The following is a 19021-nucleotide window of genomic DNA, read 5'->3' as shown; positions in this document are numbered from 1 at the left end:
ATCACAGAATTATTGAGATTAGAAATCAACTGCCAGGAAAAAGAAACTGTAAAAACTACAAATACGTGGAGGGGAAGCAATATACTACTAAAACAATCAATAGATCACTGAAGAAATCAAAGGAAATTTTTTAAAATAAACAGAGACAAAAGGAAATGAAAGTACAATGATCCAAAATCTATGGGATGTGGCAAAGCAGTTTTAACAGGGACGTTTATAGAAATACAACCTTACTTCAGGAAACAAGAAAAACCTCAAATAAACAACCTAACCTTATGGCTAAAGATACTAGGGGAAGAGAAAAAACAAAACCTCAAAATAGTAAAGGGAAAGAAACCATAAAGATTAGAGAAGAGATCAAAGAAATAGAGATGGAGAAAACAACAGAAAAGATCAATGAAAGTACAATCTGACTCTGAAAAGATAAACGAAACTGATAAACCTATAGCCAGATTCATCAAGAAAAGAGTGAACAAATCAGTAACATTAGAAATGTTATTGAATTTCAATAGAAATGAAAAAGGAGAAGCTACAACAGACATCACAGAAATACAAAGGATCATAAAAGATACCACAAGTAACTATAAGTCAATAAAATGGACAACCAGGAAAAAAATGGACAGATTCTTAGAAAGGTACAGTCACCCAAGACAGAACCAAGAAGAACTAGAAAATATGAACAGACCAATCACAAGTACTGATATTGAAAGTGTGACTTTAAAATCTCCAATGAACAAAAGTGGCTTCAGAGGTTAATTCTCTCAAGCATTTATGGAAGAGTTAACACCTACCCATCTGAAACTATTCCAAAAATTTGAAAATAAGTAATACTTCCAAATTCATTCTATGAGGCTACCATCACCCTGATATCAACATGAGACAAAAATAACACAAAAAAGATTATCACAGGCCAATATCAGTGATGAATATGGATGCAAAGATTCTCAACAAAACACTGGCAATCCAAATCCAACAATACATTAAAATAATCAGACACCATTATGAAGTGGAATTTTCCTCAGGGATACAAAGATTTTTCAATATTTGCAAATCAACCAGTGTGATATACTGTATCAATAAACTGAAAAGCAAAAACCATATGATCATGCAAATAGATAGAGAAAAACCTTTTGACAAAATTCAACACCCAATTATGATAAACTCTCTAGAAGGCGGACACAGAGGAAACCTACCTCAACATAATAAAGGCCATGTATGACAAACCTACAGCTAACATCATATTCAATGGTGAAAAGCTGAAAGCATTTCCTCTAAGATGAGGAACAAGACAAGGAGACCACCCTCATCAGTTTTATTCAACAGAGTTTTGGAAGTCCTTGTCAAAGCAATCAGAGAAAAAGAAGAAATAAAGTACTGCAAACTGGAAAATCAGAAGTAAAACTGTCACTGTTTGTTGAAGGCTTTAAACCATACACAGAAAATCCCAAAAGATGGCACCAGAAAACTAGTGGAGTTCACCAGTGAATTGAGTAAAGCTGCAGGATTTAAAATTAATACAGACAAATCTGTTGCTTTTCTATACACTAACAGTTGAAGATCAGACAGAGAAATAAAAGAAACAACCCCATTTACCATCACATCAATAACAGTAAAATGTCTAGGATTAAACTGATCTAAGGCCAGTACTCTGAAAGTAAGGCAAAGGCCAGTACTCTGAAAACTATAAGATCTCAATGAAAGAAACTAAAGATGACACAAACAAATGAAAAGATACATCATGCTCCTGAATCAGAAAAATCAATATTGTCAAAATAACTAAACTACCCAAAACAATCTACAGAATCATTGCAATCCCTATCAAATTATCAATGGCATTTTTCACAGAACTGGAATAAAATCATTAAAATTTGTATGGAGATATGAAAGACTCTGTGAGCCAAAGTAATCTTAAGAATGAAATTCAGAGCTGGAGGAAATCAGGCTCCCTGACTTCAGACTCTACTACAAAGCTACAGCTATCAAAAGAGTATGGTACTGACAGAAACAAAAAAATAGATTAATGGAACAAACAGAAAGCTGAAAATAAACTCACACATCTATGGCCAATTAATCTATGACAAAGGAGGTTAAGAATATACAATGCAGAAAAGACAATCTCTTCAATAAGTGCTGGGAAAACTGGACAGCTACATGTAAAAGAATGGAATTACACTAACACCCTACACGAAAATAAACTCAAAATGGATTAAAGACCTAAAGGTTGGGTGGAATATTATAAAACTCTTAGAAGCAAACCCGAGCAAGACACTCTTTGACATAAACTGCAGTAATATCTTGGGGAACCCACCTCCTAGAAAAATAAAAAGAAAAATGAAAAGAAACTATTTGGACCTCATTAAACTCACGAACTTTTGCACAGATAAGGAAATCATTAACAAACTGTAAAGGAAAACCATAGAATGGGAGAAATATTTGCAAATGAAGCAAATAACAGGGATTATTCTCTAAAATTTACAAAGAGCTCATGCGGCTCAATAAATCTCATACACACACAACTCAGTTGGAAAAAAAAAAAAAAAGAGCAGATGACCTAAAAAGATATTTCTGCAAAGAACACATACAGATGGCCAAGAAGCACAGAAAAGATGCTTAACATCACTAAAAATTAGAGAAATGCAAACCAAAACTACAATGAGAAAAACACCATTTATAGTTTGATAGGGTTTGCACTGTATCTGAGGATTGCTTTGGGTAGTATAGTCATTTTTGCAATATTGATTCTTTCGATCCAAGAACATGGTGTAGCTTTTTTCCATCTGTTAGTGTTGTCTTCTATTTCTTTCATCAGTATATTATAGTTTTCTGCATACAGGTCTTTAGGTAGGTCTATTCCTAGGTATTCTATTCTTTTTTAGAAATGGTGAATTAGATTGTTTCCTTAATTTCTCTTTCTGATTTTTCATTGTTAGTGTATAGGAATACAAGGGATTCCTGTGGATTAATTTTGAATCTAGTGACTTTACTACATTCACTGGTTAGATCTAGTAATTTTTTGGTTTCCTTCATCTTTAGGATTTTCTATGCATAGTATTATGCCATCTGCACACAGTGAGAGTTTTACTTCTTTTCCAATCTGGCTTCCTTTTATTTCTTTTTCTTCTCTGATTGCTATGGCTAGGGCTTCCAAAATAGAACTACAACAAAATTTTTCACAATTTGTATGGAAAAACACAAGACCCCAGATGAAGCAAGACATGCTGCAGTTCATGGGGCCACAAAGAGTCAGACAAGACTGAGCAAACGAACAACAACAACAGAGCCAAAGCAATCTTGAGAAAGAAAAACAGAGCTGAAGGAATCAACTCTTTTGACTTCAGACTATACTACAAAGCTACAGTCATCAAGACAGTAGGGTACTGGCATAAAAACAGAAATATACACCAATGGAACAAGATAGAAAGCCCAAAGATAAACACACACTTATGGGCACCTTATCTTTGACAAAGGAGGCAAGATCATACAATGGAGAAAAGACAGCCTCTTCAATAAGTGGCGCTGGGAAAACTGGAGAGCTACATGTAAAAGAATGAAACTAGAACCTCCTAATATTACACCATACACAAAAATAAACTCAAAATGGATTAAAGACTTAAATGTAAGGCCAGAAACTATGAAGCTCTTAGAGGAAAACATAGGCCATACATTCCTTGACATAAATCATGCCAAGATCCTTTATGACCCACCTCTTAGAGTAACAGAAATCAAAATAAAGATATACAAATAGGACCTAATTAAACTTAAAAGCTTTTGCACAGCAAAAGAAACTATGAACAAGGTGAAAACACAACCCTCAGAATACGAGAATAGTAAATGAAAAAACTGACAAAGGATTAATCTCTAAAATATACAAGCAGCTCATCAGCTCAGTACCAGGATAACAGACAACCCAATCAAAAAGTAGGCAAAATCCCTAAGTAGATAAGCAGGCATTTATCCAAAGAAGACATACAGATGGCTAATAAATGTATGAAAAGATGCTCAACACTGCTCATTATTAGAGAAATGCAAATCAAAACTACAATGAGGTATCACTTTACACCAATAAAACTGAGAATAAAACTACCATATGAACCAACAGTCCCGGTACTGGGAATATACACTGAGGAAACCATAATTCAAAAAGACACATGTACCCCAATGTTCATTGCAGCACTATTTACAATAGCTAGGACATGGAAGCAACCTAGATGTCTACTGATAAATGAATGGACAAGGAAGCTGTGGTACATACATATACAATGGAGTATTATTCAGTCATAAAAGAATGCATTTGAGTCATTTCTAATGAAGTGGATGATCCTAGAGCTTATTATACAGAGTGAAGTAAGTCAGAAAGTGAAAAAGAAATATTGTATATTAACACATATATGTGGAGTCTAGAAACATGGTACTCACGAACGTATTTCCACGGCAGCAATGGAGACACAGACATAGAGAACAGATTTTTGGACAGAAAGGAGGAAGGAGAAGGTAGGACAAATAAAGAGTAGCATTGAAACATATACTTTACTATATGGAAAATAGATAGCCAGTGGGAATTTGCTGTATGACCGAGGGAGCTCAAACCTGGTGCTCTGTGACAACCTAGAAGGGTGGTATAGGGTGGGAGGTGAGCAGGAGGTACAAGAGGAAGGGGACATATGTAGGCCTATGGATGAAACATGTTAATGTATGGCAGAAACTAACACCATATTGTACAGCAATTATGCCCCAATTAAAAATCAATAAATTAAAAAAAAACTACAATGACATATCACCTCATATCATATCACATATCACCTCACAACAGTAAGAATGACCATCATTAAAAAATCTACATCATTAAATGCTGGAGAGGGTGTAGTCAAAAGGCAACCTTCTTTCACTGCTGGAGGGGATATAAATTGGTTCAGCCACAGTAGAGAATAATATGGAAGTTCCTCAAAAAACTAAAAACAGAGCCAACACATGCTATTGCAATTCCACTCCTAGGCATATATCCAAAGAAAAACATGGTTCAGAAGGATACATCCACACAGTGTTCTTTGCAGCCCTGATATGGAAGCAACCTAAATGTCCATCAGCAGAGGTATGGATAAAGAAGATGTGGTACACATATACAAGGGGATAATACTTAGCCATTAAAAAGCACAAAATAATGCCATTTTAAGCAACAAGACCTGGAGATTATCATACTAAATGAAGTAAGTCAGCCTGAAAAAGACAAATATATATTAGTATTATTGCTTATATGCAGAATCTTAAAAAAAAAATGATACAAACGAACTTATTTATGAAACAGAAACACACTCACAGACTTAGAGAACAACATTATAGTTATCAGGGGGAAGGGTGCAGGGCAGAGATAGACTGGGCATTTGGGATTGACATGTACACACTACTATATATAAAATATATAACCAACAAGGACCTACTGTATAGCACAGGGAATGCTGCTGAATATTTTGTAATAACCTAAATGGGGGAAAATGAAAAATAATAACTGCATGTTTATATATAATGGAATCACTTTACTATCCAACTGAAACACAACATTGTTAATCAACTATGCTTCAATATAAGGTAAAAGTTTTTAAAAAAGAAAAAAATTATAAAGGTAGCAAGAGAAAAACAGATTTATATACAAGGGACCCCTCATAAGGCTATCAGCTGATTTTTCTGCACAAACTTAACGAGGTGGAAAGGAGTGGCATGAAATATTTAAAGTGTTAAAACGAAAAAACTGCAACCTAGGATTATCTACCCAGCAAGATTATGACTTAGAACTGAAGAAGAGATAAAGAACTTCTCTGAGAAGAAATAAATAAGATTTCTTCTGTACTAAAACCAACATAGAAGAATGTTAACATGTATTATCTAAGTAGAAAAGAAAAGGCTTTAACAAGAAGTACCTAGACAAAATGAAAAATCCCACTACTAAAGGCAAATATATGGCAAAGACTGAGATTCCACCTCTTAAATCAGCCAGTATGAAAATTAAAAGTAAAAATAAAATGCAAAATCAAATATAACTGTAATAATCAGTAAAGGGACAACATAAAGATGTAAAATGTAACAACAAAAACTTAAAGTATAGTGGAAGATAGTAATATTAATAAATTTAGGTCCTTTAGTACTTGCTTCAAGTTCAAGCACTTCCTGTTTAAAACAAGTAGATACAGTAATAGATAAACACATATGAATCCCATGGTAGGCACAAATAAAAAAATCTATGATACATTCACAAAAACAAATGAGAAAGGAATGCAAGCATACCACTAAAGAAAATCATTGAATTACAAAATAAGAAAAAGGAAGAACTACAAAAAACTGGAAAAACATGTAACTAAATGGCAATAAGTACATAATATCAATAATTATTTTACATCAAAAGACATACATGCATGCTAAGTCGCTTGAGTCATGTCTGACTCTGTGCGACCCTATGGACTGTAGCCCTCCAGGATCCTCTGTTCATGGGACTCTCCAGGCAAGATACTGGAGTGGGTTGCTGTGCCCTTCTCCGGGGGATCTTCCTAATCCAGGGATCAAACAGTTGTGAAGGAATACATTGGTGATGCAGGGGAGAAGAATAGATGGGTTAATGTTCTTACAATGTAAAATAGTTAGGTGAAGGGCGGTAACAAAAGGACTTCAAAGGAGGTGAAGCAGCTACTTGAGAAAAGGTTGAGTCTGATTAGACTTCAGGAGCACTTCTACTGCAAGAGGTACAAAAAAGGTTAAAGAAGAATTCACAATTTTCTCATTGGTGTTCACCAAAAAAGCAGTGACCATAATTCAGTTCAGTTCAGTTGCTCAGTCGTGTCCGACTCTTGTGATCCCATGAATCACAGCACGCCAGGCCTCCCTGTCCATCACAAACTCCAGGAGTTTACTCAGACTCATGCCTGACGGTGATGCCATCCAGCCTTCTCATCCTCTGTCGTCCCCTTCTCCTCCTGCCCCCAATCCCTCCCAGCATCAGGGTCTTTTCCAATGAGTCAACTCTTTGCATGAGGTGGCCAAAGTACTGGAGTTTCAGCTTCAGCATCAGTCCTTCCAATGAACATTCAGGACTCATCTCCTTCAGGATGGACTGGTTGGATCTCCTTGCAGTCCAAGGGACTCTCAAGAGTCTTCTCCAACACCACAGTTCAAAAGCATCAATTTTTCGGCACTCAGCTTTCTTCACAGTCCAACTCTCACATCCATACATGACCACTGGAAAAGTCATAGCCTTGACCAGATGGACCTTTGTTGGCTAAGTAATGTCTCTGCTTTTTAATATGCTATCTAGGTTAGTCATAACTTTCCTTCCAAGGAGTAAGCATCTTTTAATTTCATGGCTGCAGTCACCATCTGCAGTGACTTTGGAGCCCCCCAAAAAATAAAGCCTGACACTGTTTCCACTGTCTCCCCATCTATTTCCCATGAGGTGATGGGACCAGATTACTCTAACAGAAATGGGGTATCCCTTTGCCACAGGATCCAGATGCTGACTATAATACACTGTGGATCTATGGTGAATCCTGTTTAGAGGTGAGTACCCCAAGGGCATCCCCTATCTTTTCATATAGAGACAGGGGAAAATATGATAATTAGAATGCCCAAGTTTAGGTGGGTTCATCAAATTCTACCTTAAGGCTTTGAAAGCTTCATGATCCAGTTCTCCTATAAAACTGGGTCAAAATTGTTACAGCTGAGTAAAAATGTGGACATTTGGCCATAAGAGAGAAACTGCAATCCAATATCAGCAACAACTAACCAGAGAAAACCTTGGTGTTGGTGCATTGTATGAGGTTTTAGAAAAATTAGGGCAACATAAAGTCTATCTAAATCTAGCTGAAACCATTTTTCTGACATCAGAAACCCTTTCTGAGGAATTCAAGCCTCGGAGCAGCATTTAAGATAGCTTTCTCAAACATGGATTTGGGAAAACTGCGATTTTTCTTTTGCAGCATTATGACATTTTAAGGTTAAAAGCTTTAGCAAGTGGATGCTGTCTTTCTGTGAGGAGGCATGAGAAAGAGAGCAAAGAAGCATATCATCTATATATTAAAACAAAGTAAAACCTCTATGGAGAGGGGAGGAGCCAAGATGGCAGAGGAATAAGACGGCGAGACCACTTTCTCCCCTACAAATTCATCGAAAGAACAATTCAATGCAGCGCAAACTTCACAAAACAACTTCTGATCGCTAGCTGAGGACATCAGGCGCCCAGAAAAGAGCCCATTGTCTTCGAAAGGAGGTAGAACAGAATATAAAAGGTAAAAAGAGAGACAAAAGAGCTAGGGACGGAGACCCATCCCAGGAAGGGAGTCTTAATAGAGGAAGTTTCCAAACACCAGGAAACCCTCGCCCTGGCGGGTCTGGGGGAAGTTTACAAATCTCGGAGGGCAACCTAGCTGGGAGGAAAATAAATAATAAATAAATAAACCCCACAGATTACGTGCCTAAAAGCAACTCCCAGCAGAAAAGTACCCCAGACGCCCGCATCCGCCACCAGCAAGTGGGGGCGGAAGGGAGAGGAGCGGGCGGCATTGTTTAGGGTAAGGACCAGGCCTGAGTGCCCTGAGGGCAATCAGAGGGAGCTTTTGTGAGATACCAACTTAAACTGTGGGACAGCAAAAGAGAGAGAGAAAATTAACCGGCCTGAACACACTGCCAGCCGTTCGCAAAACAAAGGGTCTGAGCAAGTCCAGAGGAGCTAGCCAGCTGCGGACTGGCCCAGCCCCACCGGAGGCAGGAGGCAGGGGGGAGGGGAAAGGGGCAAACTCGGCCCCAAAGACGGCATCCCCTACCACACTGCAAACAGGCCTCCAGTTTCTAACCAAAGACTTCCTGAGATTCTGGATGGTCGACATCCGCTGGGAGGGTCGCAGCTAAACACAGGACGCACACACCCAACCGGCGCGGGGGAAACTAAGGCTGGGGCCACGGAGGGGAGAAGGCGCACCGCACCCAGGGAGAGTGCGCCCATCAAGCTCCTGGCTGCCTGAGCTGCTCGGGCTGGGGAAGGCACAAAACGCAGGCGCGATCGAGTCAGTGCTTTTGTGGAGTACCCAAAAACTGGAACCGCATGCAATGCAGGGCATGCTCCATAGACAGCAGCCGGGAGCATGAGCAGCACAGAAGGGGAAAGCAGCGCCCCCCCCCCCATCCCCGCCCGCAGCGCTTCAGGAACTAGTGAACCTGAACAAGAGACCACCTCCGCCCGCCTATGTCAGGGTGGAAATTAGGCACTGAAGAGACCCACAAACAGAAGCCAAATAAACAAAGGGAACCGCTTCAGAAGGGACCGGTGCAACAGATTAAAATCCCTGTAGAGAACACTGACTACACCGGAAGGGGCCTATAGATATCGAGAAGTGTAAGCTGGAACGAGGAGCTATCTGAAACTGAACCGAACCCACACTGACCGCAACAGCTCCAGAGAAATTCCAAGATATATTTTCACTTTTTTTTTTAATTAAAAAAAAATTTTTTTCTTTTCTTTTCTTTTTTATTTTTTCCCTTTTATTTTCTTTTAAAATCCCCTATCACTCCCACATTACTCCTTAACTTTCACTTTCATAGATTTTTACGACTTTTTTAATTAGGAAAAAAAAATTTTCTTTTTCTCTTATTTTCTTTTAAAGTCCTCTATTACTCCTCTACTACTCCTTAATTTTCATTTTAATTTCACTATAATCTTGCAAAAAAAAGGAGAAGCCCTATTTTAAAACCGAACTTCATATACATTTCTAAAATTTTTGTGTTTTTGTTTTTAACATTGTATTTTTAAGAGTCTAACCTCTACTCTAGATTTTTAATCTTTGTTTTTCAGTATGTGATATAAATTTTGGACATTTAAGAAGCCAATATTCAGTTCTCATTTTTACTCAGGAGGGTGTTGATTACTCTCCCCCACTTTTGACTCTCTGTTTTCTACCTCAGAACACCTCTGTTTCCTCCTTTCCCCTCTCTTCCCAATCCAATTCTGTGAATCTTTGTGGGTGTTTGGGCTACGGAGAACACTTTGGGAACAGACAACTATGTAGATCTGTTTCTCTCCTCTTGACTCCCCCTTTTTCTCCTCCTGCTCATCTCTATCTCCCTCCTCCCTCTCCCCTTTTTCATGTAACTCTGTGAACCTCTGTGGGTGTCTCTCACGGTGGAGAATCTTTTCACCATTAACCTAGAAGTTTTATTATCAGTGCTGTATAGTTGGAGAAGTCTTGAGACTACTGGAAGAATACAACTGAAATCCAGAGGCAGGAAACTTAAGCCCAAAACCTGAGAACACCAGAAAACTCCTGACTACATGGAACATTAAGTAATAAGAGACCATTCAAAAGCCTCCATACCTACACTGAAACCAACCACCACCCAAGAGCCAGTAAGTTTCAGAGCAAGACATACCAAGCAACTTCCCCAGCAACACAGGAACATAGACCTGAGTGTCAACATACAGGCTGCCATAGTCACACCTAACACATAGACCCATCTCAAAACTCATTACTGGGCACTCCATTGCACTCCAGAGAGAAGAAATCCAGTTCCATGCACCAGAACACCGATGCAAGCTTCCCTAACCAGAAACCTTGACAAGCCAATCGTCCAACCCCACCCACTGGGTGAAACCTCCACAATAAAAAGGAACCACAGACCTCCAGAATACAGAAAGCCCACGCTAGACACAGCAATCTAAACAAGATGAAAAGGCAGAGAAATGCCCAACAGGTAAAGGAACATGAAAAATGCCCACCAAGTCAAACAAAAGAGGAGGAGATAAGGAATCTACCTGAAAAAGAATTTAGAATAATGATAATAAAAATGATCCAAAATCTTGAAAACAAAATGGAGTTACAGATAAATAGCCTGGAGACAAAGAATGAGAAGATGCAAGAAATGTTTAATAAGGACCTAGAAGAAATAAAAAACAGTCAATTAAAAATGAATAATGCAATAAATGAGATCAAAAACACTCTGGAGGGAACCAAGAGTAGAATAACGGAGACAGAAGATAGGATAAGTGAGGTAGAAGATAAAATGGTGGAAATAAATGAAGCAGAGAGGAAAAAAGAAAAAAGAATAAAAAGAAATGAGGACAACCTCAGGGACCTCTGGGACAATGTGAAATGCCCCAACATTCGAATCATAGGACTCCCAGAAGAAGAAGACAAAAAGAAAGGCCATGAGAAGATACTCGAGGAGATAATAGCTGAAAACTTCCCTAAAATGGGGAAGGAAATAGCCACCCAAGTCCAAGAAGCCCAGAGAGTCCCAAACAGGATAAATCCAAGGCAAAACACGCCAAGACACATATTAATCAAATTAACAAAGATCAAACACAAAGATGAAATATTAAAAGCAGCAAGGGAGAAACAACAAACAACACACAAAGGGATTCCCATAAGGATAACAGCTGATCTATCAATAGAAACCCTCCAGGCCAGAAGGGATTGGCAGGACATACTTAAAGTAATGAAAAAGAATAACCTACAACCTAGATTACTGTACCCAGCAAGGATCTCATTCAGATATGAAGGAGAATTCAAAAGCTTTACAGACAAGCAAAAGCTGAGAGAATTCAGCACCACACCAAACCAGCTCTTCAACAAATGCTAAAGGATCTTCTCTAGACAGGAAACACAGAAAGGTTGTATAAACTTGAACCCAAATCAACAAAGTAAATGGCAATGGGACCATACCTATCAATAATTACCTTAAGTGTAAATGGGTTGAATGCCCCAACCAAAAGACAAAGACTGGCTGAATGGATACAAAAACAAGACCGCTATATATGCTGTCTACAGGAGACCCACCTCAAAACAAGAGACACATACAGACTAAAAGTGAGGGGCTGGAAAAAAATATTTCATGCAAACGGAGACCAAAAGAAAGCAGGAGTCACAATACTCGTATCAGATAAAATAGACTTTCAAATAAAGGTTGTGAAAAGAGACAAAGAAGGACACAACATAATGATCAAAGGATCAATCCAAGAAGAAGATATAACAATTACAAATATATATGCACCCAACATAGAAGCACCGCAATATGTAAGGCAAATGCTAACAAGTATGAAAGAGGAAATTAATAGCAACACAATAATAGTGGGAGACTTTAATACCCCATTCACAACTATGGATAGATCAATTAAACAGAAAATTAACAAGGAAACATAAACTTTAAATGACACAATGGACCAGCTAGACCTAATTGATACCTATAGGACATTTCACCCCAAAACAATCAACTTCACCTTTTTCTCAAGTGCACACGGAACCTTCTCCAGAATAGATCACATCCTGGGCCATAAATCTAGTCTTGGAAAATTCAAAAAAACTGAAATCATTCCAGTCATCTTTGCTGACTACAGTGCGGTAAGATTAGATCTCAATTACAGGAAAAATATTGTTAAAAATTCAAACATATGGAGGCTAAATAACATGCTTCTGAATAACCAACAAATCATAGAAGAAATCAAAAAAGAAAATATGCACAGAAATGAAGGAAAATGAAAACACAACAACCCAAAACCTATGGGACACTGTAAAGCAGTGCTAAGGGTTCATATCAATACAGGCTTACCTCAAGAAACAAGAAAAAAGTCAAATAAATAACCTAACTTTACACCTAAAGCAACTAGAGAAGGAAGAAATGAAGAACCCCAGGGTTAGTAGAAGTAAAGAAATCTTAAAAATTAGGGCAGAAATAAATGCAAAAGAAACTAAAGAGACCATAGCAAAAATTATCAAAGTTAAAACTTGGGTTTTTGAAAAAATAAACAAAATTGACAAACCATTAGCAAGACTCATTAAGAAACAAAGGGAGAAGAACCAAATTAACAAAATTAGAAATGAAAATGGAGAGATCACAACAGACAACACTGAAATACAAAGGATCATAAGAGACTACTACCAGCAGCTCTATGCCAATAAAATGGACAACTTGGAAGAAATGGACAAATTCTTAGAAAAGTATAACTTTCCAAAACTGAACCAGGAAGAAATAGAAGATCTTAACAGACCCATCACAAGCACAGAAATCAAAACTGTAATCAAAAATCTTCCAGCAAACAAAAGCCCAGGACCAGATGGCTTCACAGCTGAATTCTACCAAAAATTTAGAGAGGGGCTAATACCTATCTTACTCAAACAATCGATAGATTCAATGCAATCCCTATCAAGCTACCAACGGTATTTTTCACAGAACTAGAACAAATAATTTCACAATTTGTATGGAAATACAAAAAACCTCAAATAGCCAAAGTAATCTTGAGAAAGAAGAATGGAACTGGAGGAATCAACCTGCCTGACTTCAGGCTCTACTACAAATCCACAGTCTTCAGACAGTATGGTACTGGCACAAAGACAGAAATATAGATCAACGGAACAGAATAGAAAGCCCAGAGATAAATCCACATACCTATGGACACCTTATCTTTGACAAAGGAGGCAAGGATATACAATGGAAAAAAGACAACCTCTTTAACAAGTGGTGCTGGGAAAACAGGTCAACCACTTGTAAAAGAATGAAACTAGAACACTTTCTAACACCATACACAAAAATAAACTCAAAATGGATTAAAGATCTAAATGTAAGACCAGAAACTATAAAACTCCTAGAGGAGAACATAGGCAAAACACTCTCCGACATAACTCACAGCAGGATCCTCTATGACCCACCTCCCAGAATATTGGAAATAAAAGCAAAACTAAACAAATGGGACCTAATGAAACTTAAAAGCTTTTGCACTACAAAGGAAACTATAAGCAAGGTGAAAAGACAGGCCTCAGATTGGGTGAAAATAATAGCAAACGAAGCAACAGAAAATGGACTAATCTCAAAAATATACAAGCAACTCATGCAGCTCAATTCCAGAAAAATAAATAACCCAATCAAAAAATGGGCCAAAGAACTAATCAGACATTTCTCCAAAGAAGACATACAGATGGCTAACAAACACATGAAAAGACGCTCAACATCACTCATTATTAGAGAAATGCAAATCAAAACCACAATGAGGTACCATTACACGCCAGTCAGGATGGCTGCTATCCAAAAGTCTACAAGCAATAAATGCTAGAGAGGGTGTGGCAAAAAGGGAACCCTCTTACACTGTTGGTGGGAATGCAAACTAGTATAGCCGCTATGGAAAACAGTGTGGAGATTTCTTAAAAAACTGGAAATAGAACTGCCATATGACCCAGTAATCCCATTTCTGGGCATACACACTGAGGAAACCAGATCTGAAAGAGACACGTGCACCCCAATGTTCATCACAGCACTGTTTATAATAGCCAGGACATGGAAGCAACCTAGATTCCCATCAGCAGACGAATGGATAAGGAAGCTGTGGTACATATACACCATGGAATATTACTCAGCCGTTAAAAAGAATTCATTTGAATCAGTTCTAATGAGATGGATGAAACTGGAGCCTATTATACAGAGTGAAGTAAGCCAGAAAGATAAAGAACATTACAGCATACTAACACATATATATGGAATTTAGAAAGATGGTAATGATAACCCTATATGCAAAACAGAAAAGGAGACCCCGATGTACAGAACAGACTTTTGGACTCTGTGGGAGAAGGCGAGGGTGGGATGTTTCTAGAGAACAGCATCGAAACACGTATATTATCTATAGTGAAACAGATCACCAGCCCAGGTCGGATGCATGAGACAAGTGTTCGGGCCTGGTGCACTGGGAAGACTCAGAGGGATTGGGTAGAGAGGGAAGTGGGAGGGGGGATCGGGATGGGGAATACATGTAAATCCATGGCTGATTCATGTCAATGTATGACAAAACCCACTACAATATTGTAAAGTAATTAGCCTCCAACTAATAAAAATAAATGAAAAAAAAAAAAACCCTCTATGGAACTTTATGTCTTTCAGAACAGTCAACAGGATGTGTGAGGAATAAGGACACTCAGTATAACCCTGAAACATTACTGTCTAGAAAATTGATTCTGCTCCCAAGTAAAGGGAAAAAGCTATTGAGTACATACTTTCATTAGCTGGAAAAGTAAAGAATATGCTGGATAAATCCATTATGGTAAAGAATTTACTTCCAATAGGAATGGACTTTAGTAATGTATGAGCATTATAGATCATAGGAATAACAATGTTGTTATCTCCATAAAGGTTGCAAACAAAGTTCAAGACTCAGCTCTTAGGTTTTATCAACTTTAAAATGAGTGTTACCTTAGCAAGTGCAAGGGATAATGAAGATTTCAACACTGTAAACTTCTTTCAATGGCTTAATGGAGAAGGGATTATTTATAGGATATTAATTAATGCTGGGAATGGATGATAGAGTGTTCCAAATGAATTTCAAGGTGAAGTTCTCTGTAATTTTTATGAAAATCAGTTGAATATTTTGCCAAAAAGGAAAGTAATAGCTGATACAATAGTGAATAATAATTAGTGTTTATGCAAAAAAATCCACAATAAATAACCTAACTTTATACCTGATGCAACTAGAAAAAGAACAACCAAAAAACGTTAGTGGAAAGAAATCATAAATATCAGAGCATATATGAAGAAAACAATACAAAAGATAAAAGAAACTAAAAGCTGGTTCTCTGAGATAACAAAATAATAATAAACCTCTGGTCAGACTCCTCAAGAAAAAAAAATGGTTCAAAAAATAAAAGTAGAAATTTAAAAAAAGAAGTTACAATGGAAACCACACAAATAAAAAAATCATGAAAGATTACTACAAGCAAACATGGGAACGAAATACACAATCCAGAAGAAATGAACAAATACTTAGAAACGTACTCCCTACCAAGACTGAAACAGGAAAACAGAAAAACTGAATAGGTCAATGACAAGTGAAAAATTGAAAATGATTTTAAAAACCAGCCTAGCCAGGCTCCTGGATATGGAGACAACAGTCTGTAAGTATACAGTGAAATGTGTGTTGTTCCCTTCATGCCCTTGGTCTTGGGAACCTAAAGGGAGCAGGGCACAATTTGAGGAGGCTCCTACTGGCTCACCTTTGGACTTTAAGAGCTCCCATAAGCATGACAGCTGTAAGGAATGCAAAATCAAGAGATGTTTTTGCAAGCCCTGAGCTCCTCTTGCTGTTTCATTGCCAAGTAACTCGTGGAACACCTTCAGTTTTATTTATGTTTGGTTCTTGGGGTTTTTCTGGAGGATGGCAGGGATCTCCACCACCAGAGAAGGGAGGAGATGTCGATGATGCAGGGAGGAGTGGAAACTGAACCACACTACTTACTGCTTTCTCCTACACCTGTACCTCTCCCTTAACCAAAGAGCAGAAGGGCAAGGACACTGAGGACACTAGGCCAGCTAAGAAGAGAAAGTGAAAGGCAGAGTGGGAAGCAGTAATTCACCACCACGTGGCCACGCCACCTCCAAGCTCCAACCTGCAACTCTGCCTGCCCCTGGGCCCTGTGCAACGGCGCCTCATTGTGTCTCTCACGCAACATACATAAGGAGTGACAGGTAAACACAAGCTGCCTGGAGACCAAAGGACAGGCTGCCAGGCAGCCCCTTGTCAGGAGCAGTCCCTCTTGAGTCCCTTCCAGGGCTCTGGACCCACCGACCGACCAACAAACTAACCAAACAACTAGGCAGTAGGCCTGGCGGAACTCCAGAAGGCAAAAGGAGAGGCGTGGTCAAGTTCGGATGCCCTGAGCATGTCAGGGCTAAAGAGACCGGGGCATGCACGTGGGGCTCAGAAAGGCTAGGGAGGACTCCAGGAACTGTAGGTTAAAAGCGGGAGCTGAAGGGCACACACAAGAGGGATGAGGTAATAATTTCTGATGGCAATTAAAGGATGGTTGTGAGGGAATGCCCCTCACTCCCACAGGAAAAGTAAAATTGTTCGCGGGGTTGATGCTCCCAGGCACCCGCCTGACCCTGCCTTCAGGACACAGGGAAGAACTGAAAGGAAGGAGCTGAAAGTGGAGAGCAAACTGAAAGCACAAGAAACAATCACAGTGGAGGTGAAGTGTGAAGGGGGTCTCCAGTGCACTGTGTCCCAAGTAGGTAGGTGGAACCAGCTGTGGCCTCCTAAGAGACAAGCTATCAGCCAGAGAAGAGCCATCAGTCAGGGCAGAGCCTCAGCCATGTAGGCAAGGGCCTGAACCCCGTCCAGAGAGAGGCCTGTTCTGCAATGCCCTAGTGCCCAACTGGGAAGTGGAAAGACAAACAGAAAAGGGGCAAGGAGGAAAGACAGGGAACAAGGAAGGAAGGGCAACCATCGGGTCCACTGAGACTTGGTGGAGTGGGTGCCAGCATGGGGGTTGGGGGTGTGGTGGGGCCTGAGCAGGTGTGTTTTCAGGAATGTAACCCTGTGCGTGGGTGTATGCCCCAGTTCAGCACAATAAGCTCGGGCAAAGGCAGGGGAAGGTGTGAAGTAATGCTGAGTGTAGGGATTCCACCACTTGCTGGTCCCAATCCCTGCCCTCCTTCCTTCCTCCCTGCATCTTCCCCAAGTAAGTGTCCCACGAGTCCTGATGTTTAATGCCTGGGAAAGATCCACCTCAGGTCCTACCTGACAGGAAGATGGTGACTTTGGTTTTCATGGGTTGTTTGCTGTGTGTTTTGTTTCTCTCACCAATTTCGAATGTTGGCCTACTTCCTGGGACAGCTTGGCATAAGTAGAAGAATGTCCGAAACTGCCACTCCTCAGTTCTAAGAGTCCTTAAGATACTTCCAAGTGTGGGAAATCCCTGGGACGTGGATTTCCTTTCCTTTGGAGCTCCTCCTGTTCGGGTTACACACCTAGGAAGACTTTAAAGGAGCAGAGAAAGGAACCATTGAGGAACTTACAAAAGAGACTCGAGATCACCTTCCACACTGGTCTCTCGTGAGGCACTGGGTGGCATGGGCACGACACCCTTAAACACTCACGCCACGGTGACCACTTGCTTTCCCTTACACCCGCAGACCAAAACAATGTCCCTGGCCTTTTCCGTGAACAAAGACTGTGGCCCTGCCCTCAGCCACCGCAGCTGCACCCAAAGGTGTCCCCCTGAGAGGGATTCAGGATGGGGAAGAGCAGGATACAGGGCCTGGATAGTTCAGATGTGGATCTAGGAATGATTTCAATGGGCCCAGACTTTGGAACCTTCCCACACAGAGAATGAGATGTCTGTCTGTTTTCTGTGTATATATGTATGTATGTATGTATGTTTGCTGGCTTTTGCTGGCCTGGGGTGGGGGGAAGCGGGTGGGGGAGGGTTGGCATGGGGGGGGTGGACTATCAGTAACCTTTCAGTGTTCCCCCACGTTTTTAATTTTTCCCTCGCTGTTTTTCAACAAAATCTCCTAAAATAGGCTGGCTCCTTCCTCCCTTACCTCTGGGGAAACCCTTCCTCAGAGTTATTGGAGCAGCTGTGGCCCTGTGGCTATACACCTCAGGAAGGTTTCCAAATAAAAGGAAACTGTCAGCTTTCAGGTTGTGTATTTTCCTTCTTTGCACACATCCCAAAACTCTCTGGATAAAGGCCCTGATTCCCTTGTCATGCTTGCCGTGCCTGCGTGTGTGTGTGTGTGTGTAAGGGGGATCCATAATTCCCCTGGGGCAGGGGTGGGCTTCCAGGGTGAATACTAGGCTACTGTCAGGGGTTAGGTTGAGAAGCTGAGAGATCTACATGGCAAACCAATCCACCAAGCTCCCTTATTGCCACCTGACCCCTCCAATCCCCAAGCCTGCCTCCTCTCTCCCTTCTCCCTAAACTCCACCTACTCCCCAGAGGATAAAAATTAATAAGATTGCTAATGGGGGGAGGGCACCTGGAAAGATTGAAGGTGACATGTGGACGGGCTCCTGGTGCAGAACTGGAGCCTGCGAGAGCCTGGCTACCAAGGCCTGTGGGCAGTAAAGACTCAGATGGTAAACCTGTGGACAAATGTAGGCGAGGCCAAGTGGGACATTCCCAAAGATCCCACCTGTGTGAACCATGCCATCCCCCAAAGTCCCACCCATGGGCACAGAATGAGTGCTCAGAGGTACCATGCAGGGAGGCAGCCTGGTGGCCTCTTCCAG

General features: G+C 40.1%; 1 protein-coding gene across 5 annotated transcripts in view; it reads right to left on the bottom strand.

The window, feature by feature from the left end:
* The window catches only part of NBDY (negative regulator of P-body association), a 90974-nt gene that overhangs the window by 35358 nt on the left and 36595 nt on the right, over positions 1-19021 (bottom strand). For 2 of the 5 annotated variants that reach the window (XR_006339735.1, XR_006339737.1), the window contains one exon: positions 17525-17763. The exons of the other annotated variants lie outside the window; for them this stretch is intronic. The gene's annotated coding sequence lies outside the window, so the exon portion shown is untranslated. The remainder of the gene's footprint in view (positions 1-17524; positions 17764-19021) is intronic. 5 annotated transcript variants of the gene reach the window in all.

Source organism: Cervus elaphus, chromosome X, assembly GCF_910594005.1.
Source record: "Cervus elaphus chromosome X, mCerEla1.1, whole genome shotgun sequence".
Classification (NCBI taxonomy): Eukaryota; Metazoa; Chordata; class Mammalia; order Artiodactyla; family Cervidae; genus Cervus; species Cervus elaphus.
Note: the sequence above shows the minus strand (reverse complement) of the source record. Positions and strands in the feature narration are given on the sequence as shown.